This window comes from Kryptolebias marmoratus, linkage group LG16 (assembly GCF_001649575.2).
Source record: "Kryptolebias marmoratus isolate JLee-2015 linkage group LG16, ASM164957v2, whole genome shotgun sequence".
Taxonomy (NCBI): Eukaryota; Metazoa; Chordata; class Actinopteri; order Cyprinodontiformes; family Rivulidae; genus Kryptolebias; species Kryptolebias marmoratus.
This window is the reverse complement of record NC_051445.1, coordinates 29,370,081-29,379,967: the sequence shown is the minus strand read 5'-3', so window position 1 is coordinate 29,379,967 and position 9,887 is coordinate 29,370,081. Positions and strand designations below refer to the sequence as shown.

General features: G+C 42.3%; 1 long non-coding RNA gene across 1 annotated transcript; it reads left to right on the top strand.

The window, feature by feature from the left end:
• Positions 1-6,247: 6,247 nt before the first annotated feature.
• Positions 6,248-9,268, top strand: LOC119617791. The gene is made up of 2 exons (XR_005234201.1): positions 6,248-6,661; positions 7,053-9,268. It is a non-coding gene; the product is annotated as an uncharacterized LOC119617791 (long non-coding RNA).
• Positions 9,269-9,887: the final 619 nt, after the last annotated feature.

The window sequence follows — 9,887 nt, the reverse complement described above, 5'->3', positions numbered from 1 at the left end:
TGGCAAAAAAACTAGATCCTGTTGCAAGATCTCTCTCACTGTGCGTGCAGGCAGTTTGTGCAGCAGCAGCGGCAGTCTGCTGATGTTGTTGACGTTTTGTTGTTGCAAAATAAGATAAACACTGCAGTCCCCGGCTCAACACCTATCCCTTGTGTAGCCTTGAGAAAGGCTCCAGCTGCCTAGACATAATTGAGAGACACCCCCTCACAGGAGGTGAGGTGCTGAGTGATCATGCAACTGAGCAACTTCCTATCAAATTATTAAAGCAGAAAAGTTACCCAGAGATAACTTAGCCCAGGCTACTGAAATCATTGCTCTCGCACATGCTTGTGAGTCAGCTAAAAATCAAAAGGTCACAATTTACTTTGTCGGTCAAAATGTTTTTTTTACACTGTTTTTTGCTAAACAGGTGGAACGCAGAAGGTTGATGACCCCTACTGGTAGTGAATCATTGACAAAACCTAGCTTCTGTAACAGAAAAACAAAAGAAAAAAAGCATCACTTACGACTGATGGTATTTACCAAGTTCATATCAGACCTGTCTTACCCAAGTCCCTGTTCAGAACAACAGGCCTTAGTACATACCATCAACAGGAGGGATGAGTAACACAATACAGCAACATGATATTAAATCTTTTCTAAGAGTTTTTCCAACAGGTGTAAAAAACAACTCTCAGGAAAATGAGGAAATATGGCATAAAAGAGGCTCATTTCCGATTGAACTAAAACAAAGTGTTGATTTATTGATTCATTGATTGATACTTTTCCAAAATGGGTTGAAAGTTGTTCCATCAAAATGTGCAGGATGCTTTAACAGTTGCAAAAGCTATCTGTAAAACATCAGACTAGTGTATGGGATTCCACAGACACTTTACCGCGATAACAGGTCATATTTTGTTAACCAAATCGTACAAAACATGGCTACACATTTAGTGAAGTAAAGTGAAGTGAAATTTATTTATATAGCACTTTTCTGCAACAAGGCGACTCAAAGTGCTTTACAAAACAAAGAAAAATGCAGAATCAAACACAGGACAATCAAAATCAAATACTGAAGCACAGAGAAAATTAAGTTAAACAACAGTCAAGCCAACAATATCTAAAAAAAAGAGCTACAGTAATCTAAATAAGAACATGATGAAGTTAAAACTAAACTAACTAAATGTAAAGAAGGCTAAGCAAGCCAACATAACACACTAAGATACTAAGCTAAAACATGATAATGCTAGTTAAGGTACAAGATAACTGAGCTAAACTAAAGTACGAAGAATGTAGCTAAAAGTACCAAGGCCGCTATTTAAGCATGACTTTAAAGAACCACTGTTCCTACCATTCACAGTCCGCTGATCTATTTGATAGGACAAACGAGACAGTGAACAGCAGTCTCAGGAAGTGCATGAAGGCAATTGTCTGGACTTAGTGAAACTTTATATGAGAATGAGTCTGACACCAGATGGGTTAACTCCTTTTTGAAATTATGTATGTATGACCATACAAATTACCGCTGTTTTCACCAGATTTAGAGCAAGTAGGAGAAGAACAATGAAAATGAAAATGTGTTAAATGCAAATTTACTGCCATCTGATTCTGTATCCCAGCAGGACACACCTCTGGTCCAACCAGGAGACTAGGGGTACATCAAGGTGGTGAAACGAAACAACTGGGTCAGCCCATGGTGGGAAGGACTGGTCCAAGTGCCTTCTGACCACGTCCACCGCAGTGAAGATCGCTGAAAGGCCCAGCTGGATACATCTCAGCCACTGTAAGCTGCAAAGAGTGCTTGACCCTTAAAAAACACCGGCACTGGGGGAAGTCTGACTACAAAGGGGCCTCACTGTTTAGAGGTGGGGCGTCTCAACGTCAGTGAAGAAAACACCCGATCCCTGTTCCATTAGGCTATTAAAGGGCTTGTGTGTCTTTGTAGTCTGAGCAACAATGAGGACTCCACACCTGAAGTGGTAGATTCTCTGTTGCGCTGTGGTTGCAGCATGCTTACTTTGGTTACACGTGTCCCGTGCCGAAGAGAAGAAACAAAAGAATCCATGATGAGCATCACCCCCATGAGTACAGCACAAAATCATGGTGGCGACTAACGAACCTGACAGCCCACGTAAACAATAAAACTAACTGCTATGTGTGTGTGCCCAGATGCCCTACTCCACACACACAGCACTGGATTGGTACTAGTAAAAATCTTACTCGACCAACAAAACTGTATGGCCTGAGCACATTCTCTGGTCATAACCCCAAGTCTAAAAAGAACGTTGACTTGGACGGCAGAAAATACCCAATTTACTCCAAGATGAGCGAAACAACCGTAATTACAACTACAACTTGCACACCCATGAAGGACTTCATGCCACTGCCCCAGTAGAGTGTGAAGTTGCCAGAAACCATTTCACTTTCAGGTAAAGCACTTGGATCACTTTCAGGTAAAGCACTTGGATCACTTTCAGGTAAAGCACCTGGATCATTGGGAAAATGTGTTTTAGACTGAGCACAATGGAGTCTGTGTAGACGAGTTTATACATTTTGTGATAAAACTCCTACCTTCTGAAATTGCAGTACTGCAGAACTGATGTTAACTGCACCATGTGATGTTACCAACATGTGAACAGAAGGACTTTAAGTTCAAATGGCAAACATGGCAAAACGGAGTGCAGCACCATTGTGCCAGGTCCCATGGGCTCTCGGATAATAACTGACTGATACTGATACTGTGTGGGCCCCACACCTACACAGCGCTTCCACCTGATTGGGGCGGGTTGTGCACCCTGGTACTGCTGGCCAGCCCGGTGTTCGCCCTGAAGAAGGTCACTACCTCCCCCACACACCTCAACAGCAGGACTAAAAGACACCTCAGCGAAGTAAAATGGTGGGGCTGGTCCTGCCCAAACAGAACAGGACAGGCTCCTAAGCTGTGGCCAGGCAGACGACCTCCTAGTGCCACAGCCGTGCGGCTCATCGTCCCAACAGTCCATCTTCCTCTTCCTGCTCCTGTACCAGGACTTCAATTTGTTTACTGGACCCTGGGTCGATGATGATGGCAGCAGGACTGTCTCACAAGACTGGAGTCCCATGGAAGTTCAGGATCTGGAATGGAGGAAAAATTCCTCCGGAGTGTCTTCCTACAGGTGGGGTCAGGAGAAGTGCGAGGTCATGTGGAAACCAACCGTTATGCCCTGAAGCGCCTCATAAATGACACAGAAGGCCATGAATGGAACTGCAAAGGAGCTGTCTGCCATCCGTCAGATGGTTCTGAAAAATCGCGTTGTTCTGAACTTGCTGTCTGCCTCTCAAACGGAGGTTGCAAGATTTATTAGACTGCCTGTGTTACATACATCTCTGATGAGTTGGAGGAAGGAGGCCTGATCCACGACGCCGTCATGTGAAGTCTGCCACCCACGGCTCTGGGCAGTTCGACTTGTAGTCCTGGCCGACGTCTGGGACCTGGTGGCAGCTGCTGCTAAAACTGTTTATCCCAGTGATCTTTGTGTTGTTACTGTTCTCTCTGTTTTTTCTGTTGTGTCATCCCATCTTAGGAGTATGACCAGAGCTGTGACCCAGGCGCTGGTGGAAATGCAGCTGGCAGCCATGACAAGCTGTGATCATGGTGAAAGTGGGCCCTTTCTGTGAAGCTGAATATAAAGTTTAATTCTGAAACAGACCTGTGTTTTCAGTGAAGAATTGAAAAGTTGTTTTATGATGTTTTAATTGAGAAGCATTTCTTTCAGTGATTAAAATGGATGTTTTTACAACTAAGGTTTCAGAAGTTGATGGATGTACATACATGTTGTTCATTTTTGTTTTTATGTTTTCTGGTTCTGAATTCATATTTCACTTTTTGATTTTTCCACTCATAAATGATTTTTCCACTTTAATTTGCTTTCATGATTTGCTGTTCAATTTGTGTTATGCTTATGATTTTAACCATTTCCTCTTATTTTTATGCTTTCTAAAATTAACATTTTGTTCCTTTTATGAGTTTTTGAATTATGAGACAATAATTTCTTTGTGTTCCAGTTTTCCAGCAAAGACTGATAAACAGTAGGAAAATGTTAGGGTTTTTATGTTATTAGCCTTTGTGCTCATGTGTAAAACTGCCTACGTAAGACGCGAAGGTCAGACAGCGGGCGCCACACCATCTGACTCTCCCAAATAGAGATGTGTTATGGTTATGCTATGTGTTTTTGTTATAGTCTGGACCGGTTTTGCCCGGCTCAGATCAACCCCTTTTTTCTTCTTCTTTTAATAAAAGAGAAAGCCCAAGTAAGGAGGCAGAACTTCCTGGACAGCACGCCATTAGGAGCTGTTGTGGAATTTCTCCTCTTTGCGAAGGCCTTCACAAAAAGACAACAAGCCTCTCCAGTGTGATTCTTTCTTAGCAGGTTGAATAAATCAAAACCCTGACACTTGCCACCAGCCAAACAGACGTCCCACCCTCCTTTGACCCACAGCTTTCCTGTAACACTTCACATGTTTTATCCTCCACCTCAGTCATGGACTCTTCTGCTTCCACAAGTTTGTCTTCAACCGTATCAGGAGATGCTGCTGCCCCCTTTGCTTCCCCCTCCCACTTTTCTGTTTCTAGAAGTCAAGTGAAGAGGCAGCTGGAGAGACTGAACCGGAACAAGGCTGCAGGTCCAGATGGTGTCAGCCCCAGAGTCCTGAAGGCCTGTGCAGAGTGAAGGTACCACTGTTGTGGAAGACATCCTGTCTGGTTCCGGTACCAAAGAAAACTCACCCCTCAGTCATCAACGACTACAGACCTGTTGCCCTGACATCTCACATCATGAAGGTCCTGGAGAGACTCTTGTTGGCCCACCTGAGTAAGCAAACTAGCACATATCAGGACCCCCTTCAGTTTGCTTATCACTGTGGAGTTGGAGTTGAAGATGCCATCATACACCTGCTTCAACAAACCCACTGTCATCTGGACAAAGCAGGCAGCACTGTGAGGATCATGCTCTTTGATTTCTCCAGTGCATTTAACACAATTCAGCCTTATCTGCTTCATCTGGAACTCCAGAAAACTCAAGTGGAGGCTTCAACTATCACCTGGATCAATGACTACCTGACAAACAGACCACAGTTTGTGAGACTGAAGGACTGTGTGTCTAACCAGGTGGTCAGCAGCACAGGAGCACCACAGGGGACTGTACTCTCACCATTCCTTTTCACTCTATACACTTCAGACTTCCAACACAAGTCAGATTCCTGTCATCTACTGAAATACTCAGATCACTCTGCAGTTGTTGGGTGTATCAGAGATGGACAAGAGTACAGAGATCTGGTGGACCGCTTTCTGGCATGGTGTGGAAACAATCATCTCATCTTGAATGTGAACAAAACAAATGAGATGATTGTAGATTTCAGGAGAAACAGGGTCACACCGAACCGTATTACCATTATAGGAGAAGAAGTGGAGATGGTTGAGGAATATTAATACCTTGGTGTTCATCTAGACAACAGACTGGACTGAAGAGTCAACAGTGAAGCCATCTACAAGAAGGGACAGAGCAGACTGTACTTCTTGAGGAAGCTTAGATCATTCAAGGTTTCCAGCAAGATGTTGCAGATCTTCTATAAGTCTGTTGTTGTCTGTCTCCTCTGCCATCATCTTTTGAGGCAGCAGCATCAGAGCCAGGGACCTAAAAAGGCTCAACAACCTGATAAAGAAGGCTGGTTCTTTTCTGGGGATGACTGTGGAACCTCTGGAGATGATGATGCAAAGAAGGATTTTGCATAAAATCAAGGAAATCATGGACAACCCTGACTATCCTCTTCATGAGACCGTCATTGGAAAACAGTCTCTTTAGTCAAAGGCTTTTTCAGATTAGTTGTAAAACGGACCGCTACAGGAGATCATTCCTGCTCACAGCCACCACCATCTATAATAACTCCTTGATTTAAATGAGCTACGTCAACATTTAATTTCCCTTTGGGATTAATAAAGTATTTTTGAATTGAATTGAATTGAAGTAAATTATACTTCACATGCAATTGTAAATATTTCTTCTTAATATATAGTTTACTATACTTTTAACCTCAGTTTTACTTATTTTCACATTTAAATCCACAATGGGGTTTCTTTCAGCACTGTTAGCAAAACTGGCAATCAACACTGATTCAACTATTTCAAGTAGTAATTCACTATCACTCCAGCTTTGCTATCTGCATCAAGGTCACATGTACGTACTTTTTACATATATTTTTACAGCTTTCACAAATTTGTGATTTGTGATGTGATGTTTGCTGTTATTATTTTCTGGCCTTAAGTTTTTAATGTAACAACAGTTTGTCAAAAGGTCAATCATCAAATGTTTTTCAAGACATCATTGTTCAGATTGTAATACCAAATTTTCTAAAGGTATCTAAGGATGGTCTTCACGTTATCTATTGCTTAATGTTAGTGTTTTCAATTTTCAAAATTGTCCAATGAAAAACAGTATCTTCTTAATATCAATGTAAGAATTGATGACAAAGGCTTTATAATTATCAACAAAATTCTTAGTTAATCTTTAAGAGAACTTATAAATTACCATGCAAAACTGTTCCTAGGTAAACTTAACTGTAGTAAATACTAAAAAAAATTGTTTCCCCCTCCTCTAACAGGTATAACATGGTGATCTTTGGTGGAGTGGATGGCTACTCTAGGAAGGTGATTTCCCACTTTGAAATATACCATTTTTAAAGTGTTAATGTATAATTTTTGAATTCACTATGATTTACACTAACATCTTCAATGTTTGATAGAGCATGTTGCCTTTATTTGTGACAGTGAAGACAGAAAGGCATGAAATGAAGAATGGAAATTTTAGAATAACATGTAGCAAAATGATGGGGCAGGAAATCTAATCAACACCTGTTAACAAGCTAACAGATTTTTGGCCACTGTGGTGCACCCTAACTAGAGTACTGTACAGACCTCATAGTTTTGATCAACTAAAACTATTACATTTTGCAAAAATAGCAAATAGCTAAAAAGCAAGTCAATCAATATCACAAGCTCCCAGCTAATCTAAATTTTTAAATATCAAACTCTCTTGCAGATTCTACATCTGGATGCAGCAACAGATAACAGAGCAAAAACAGCATTTTCATTCTTTCACAAAGCAACCCAGCTTTATGGATGACCATCTAGGTATTTCCCCCTGATTTATAGAGTGATTTTTTTTCCAGTGAAAATTTTTCAGCTGCAGTTATTCTGACTGAATGGCATTAAAATATATTAAAATTTTAGAGTTTGGGCGGATCAGGGAGTTGAGAACATGGACATTGCACATTTTATGTTTTGCAAACAGTAAACAGGGAGAGCAAGCTTCATTTCAGGAAAGAGTGTTCATATTCAGAGGTAAGGTTTGTTTTTGACATTTTTAAAATTCACCCAACAACATATTTGTAGGGTAGAATGTATATTTGACAATTTAAAAGAGATTGCAATGCTAAACATATTCTTGAATTAAGTTTGTAACTACAGAATTGAACGACTTTGGAGAGATGTCTGGGTTGCTGTTACCAGCAAGTACCATAATGTTCTACATTCTGTGGAGGAGGATGGTCTGCTTGACATTTCTAATGTCATTCAGCTATTTGGTGTGCACTACATCTTTGTCCCACAACTGCAGGCAGACCTTGAAATCTTTATGAGAGGTCCCCAGAGAGTTGGTCCAGGCTTTCCTCAATGCGAGGCAATGGGAAAGCATCTTTTCTTGTCTTGCTGTTAAGCTGACGGTAATCCACACACATACGAAGGCTGCCATCATTTTTCCTAACAAGAACGATGGAAGAGGCATAAGGGCTATTACTTACCCTTATTCTTATTACCTGGCTCTGTAGGAGCTGGTTGATGTGTGACTTAACAGCCTCGTACTCTGAGGGGGGGATGCATCTGTACCTCTGCCGAACCGGAACCTCATCCAACAGCAGAATATCATGGGAAACCAGATTAGTGCACCCCAAGTCACCTTCATAGGCTGAAAAAACTGAGCTGTACTTCTGTAAAAGTGACTGAACTTGTAGCTGTTCAGTTTCTGTTAGTGCAGACAAATCAACAGATTCCATCATGATCTGCTCTGGACCAGAAGCTGCCTGAAAAGAAACTGTAGCACAGGGCCTTATTTCTGTCACATCAGGGGGTAGGCTAACCACTTCGGTTCAACTCAACACCCCAAGGTGAGTTCTTGTGTAAAGAACAATATCAGTAGTTCCAACACTTAAGACAGGAGCATAAGCAGTGCCGTGCACAGCCTGAATGAGACATGGAGAGGCTATTAGGCCAGCTGGCAGGCCAGACTCTGGGGGCTCAAACAATAAAACCTGACCAGCAGGTTGTATAGGGCAGGTTGCAGCTACAAATTTCATAAACCCACTAGTTATTCTCACTACTCGAGGGCCCCGGACCCTAACAGCGCCAGTCAACTGTACTGGAGAATTAGTTGCCGCTCGGTCACACTGCTGCAGGGCCTCCACAACTGGACCAGGAGACTGCGTAACTGAAGGTAGGTCAAAGAAAGAACCACCAAGTGCCCTAAAAAGTTCTTGGTAGATACGTTGAATCACGTTCATGATCAGATGATCAAAAAGGAAGAAAGCTTGGTCTGCCACTGACAAATGGCGGGCCCAAATACATGATTGGGCCTCTTCAATCCACTCACTGATCCCAATGCCAGTCCTACCACCGAACATGGGACACCGTCGATCCCTGGGCACAACCACCAACCGTTCAGCAACCACAGTGCCAGCAGGCATGGCACCACCAGCCACAGTCGGGGGAGCAGCACCGCCCGGCAATCCCCCGGCCGTCACATTCTGCTGAGCCACTCCATCCATCGACCGCCGTGCCCCCTCCTTCATACCTGCAGGGGAGACTACCAAAAAGGAAAGCACAAAACACCAGTAGAAAAAATAAAATAAAACCCTGAACCCACAGGTAGGTCCTGCTTTGGATAGCTACTGCTGTGTGGTCCTACTACTACATAAAAATAAAATGAAAAAAAAAACACTTAAAAAAAACAAGCCTGTGTTCAATGGTGCATCCTTCCAACAACGCCAAATGTAACCAGCAGAGGGAGATCTTTTTAGAAGTTTTGTACAAGATGCACCACAACACACACCGAATCGTATAAAGAATTTTATTAACAATTTTCTTAAAACATTCCTCTTTTTAAAAACATGGCTTCAGGCCTACTACCTGGTCCCTGAAAGGAAAAGGGGACATATGAGGTGATGACAATTATTCCAAAAAACTAAAAAACATGCAATGCAATGCAAAAAAAAAAAACCAACTTAGTAAATCAGAACAAAGCAAACAAATTAGTAATTTAAACAACACATAACAAATAAAACTATATTTAAAAAGCACTTCAAACAATGGAACAAATTGTCATTATCCAATTGCAGATTCCTTTTAACAGGGCCAAAGGAGTCCCGCACAGCCTGCCCGAACAGGAACAGGCTTAGTTGAGAGCAGCCCACACAAACACCGGCAGAACAAGGCAGCAGAGCATCCAAAGCACTACAGCTCCCAAACAATGCAATCAGGTGCCCAGGGAGGGAGCGGATCAGCAGGTGGAGACCAGATGGAAGCCGCACGCCACAACAACCCCCAGCCGCAGCCGGCAATGCCAACCGGGAAACAAATTTCAGATGAGCCGATCAGGAACACAAGCCAACATGTACTGGGAGAAATGAAAACACATGCACCTTGCAGCGGCCTGCCCAACTATAAAGCCATCTGCCCCACCCATCAATCAACGATGCGCTTCTGGCTGCACCTGGTGCGCAAAAGTTAATGTTCCATATTCTATGTATATGTGAGTATTAGAGCAATATAACCTCATAATTTTGGTTTACACAAGCATTTGTCTTTTTCTCTAGCATTTGCT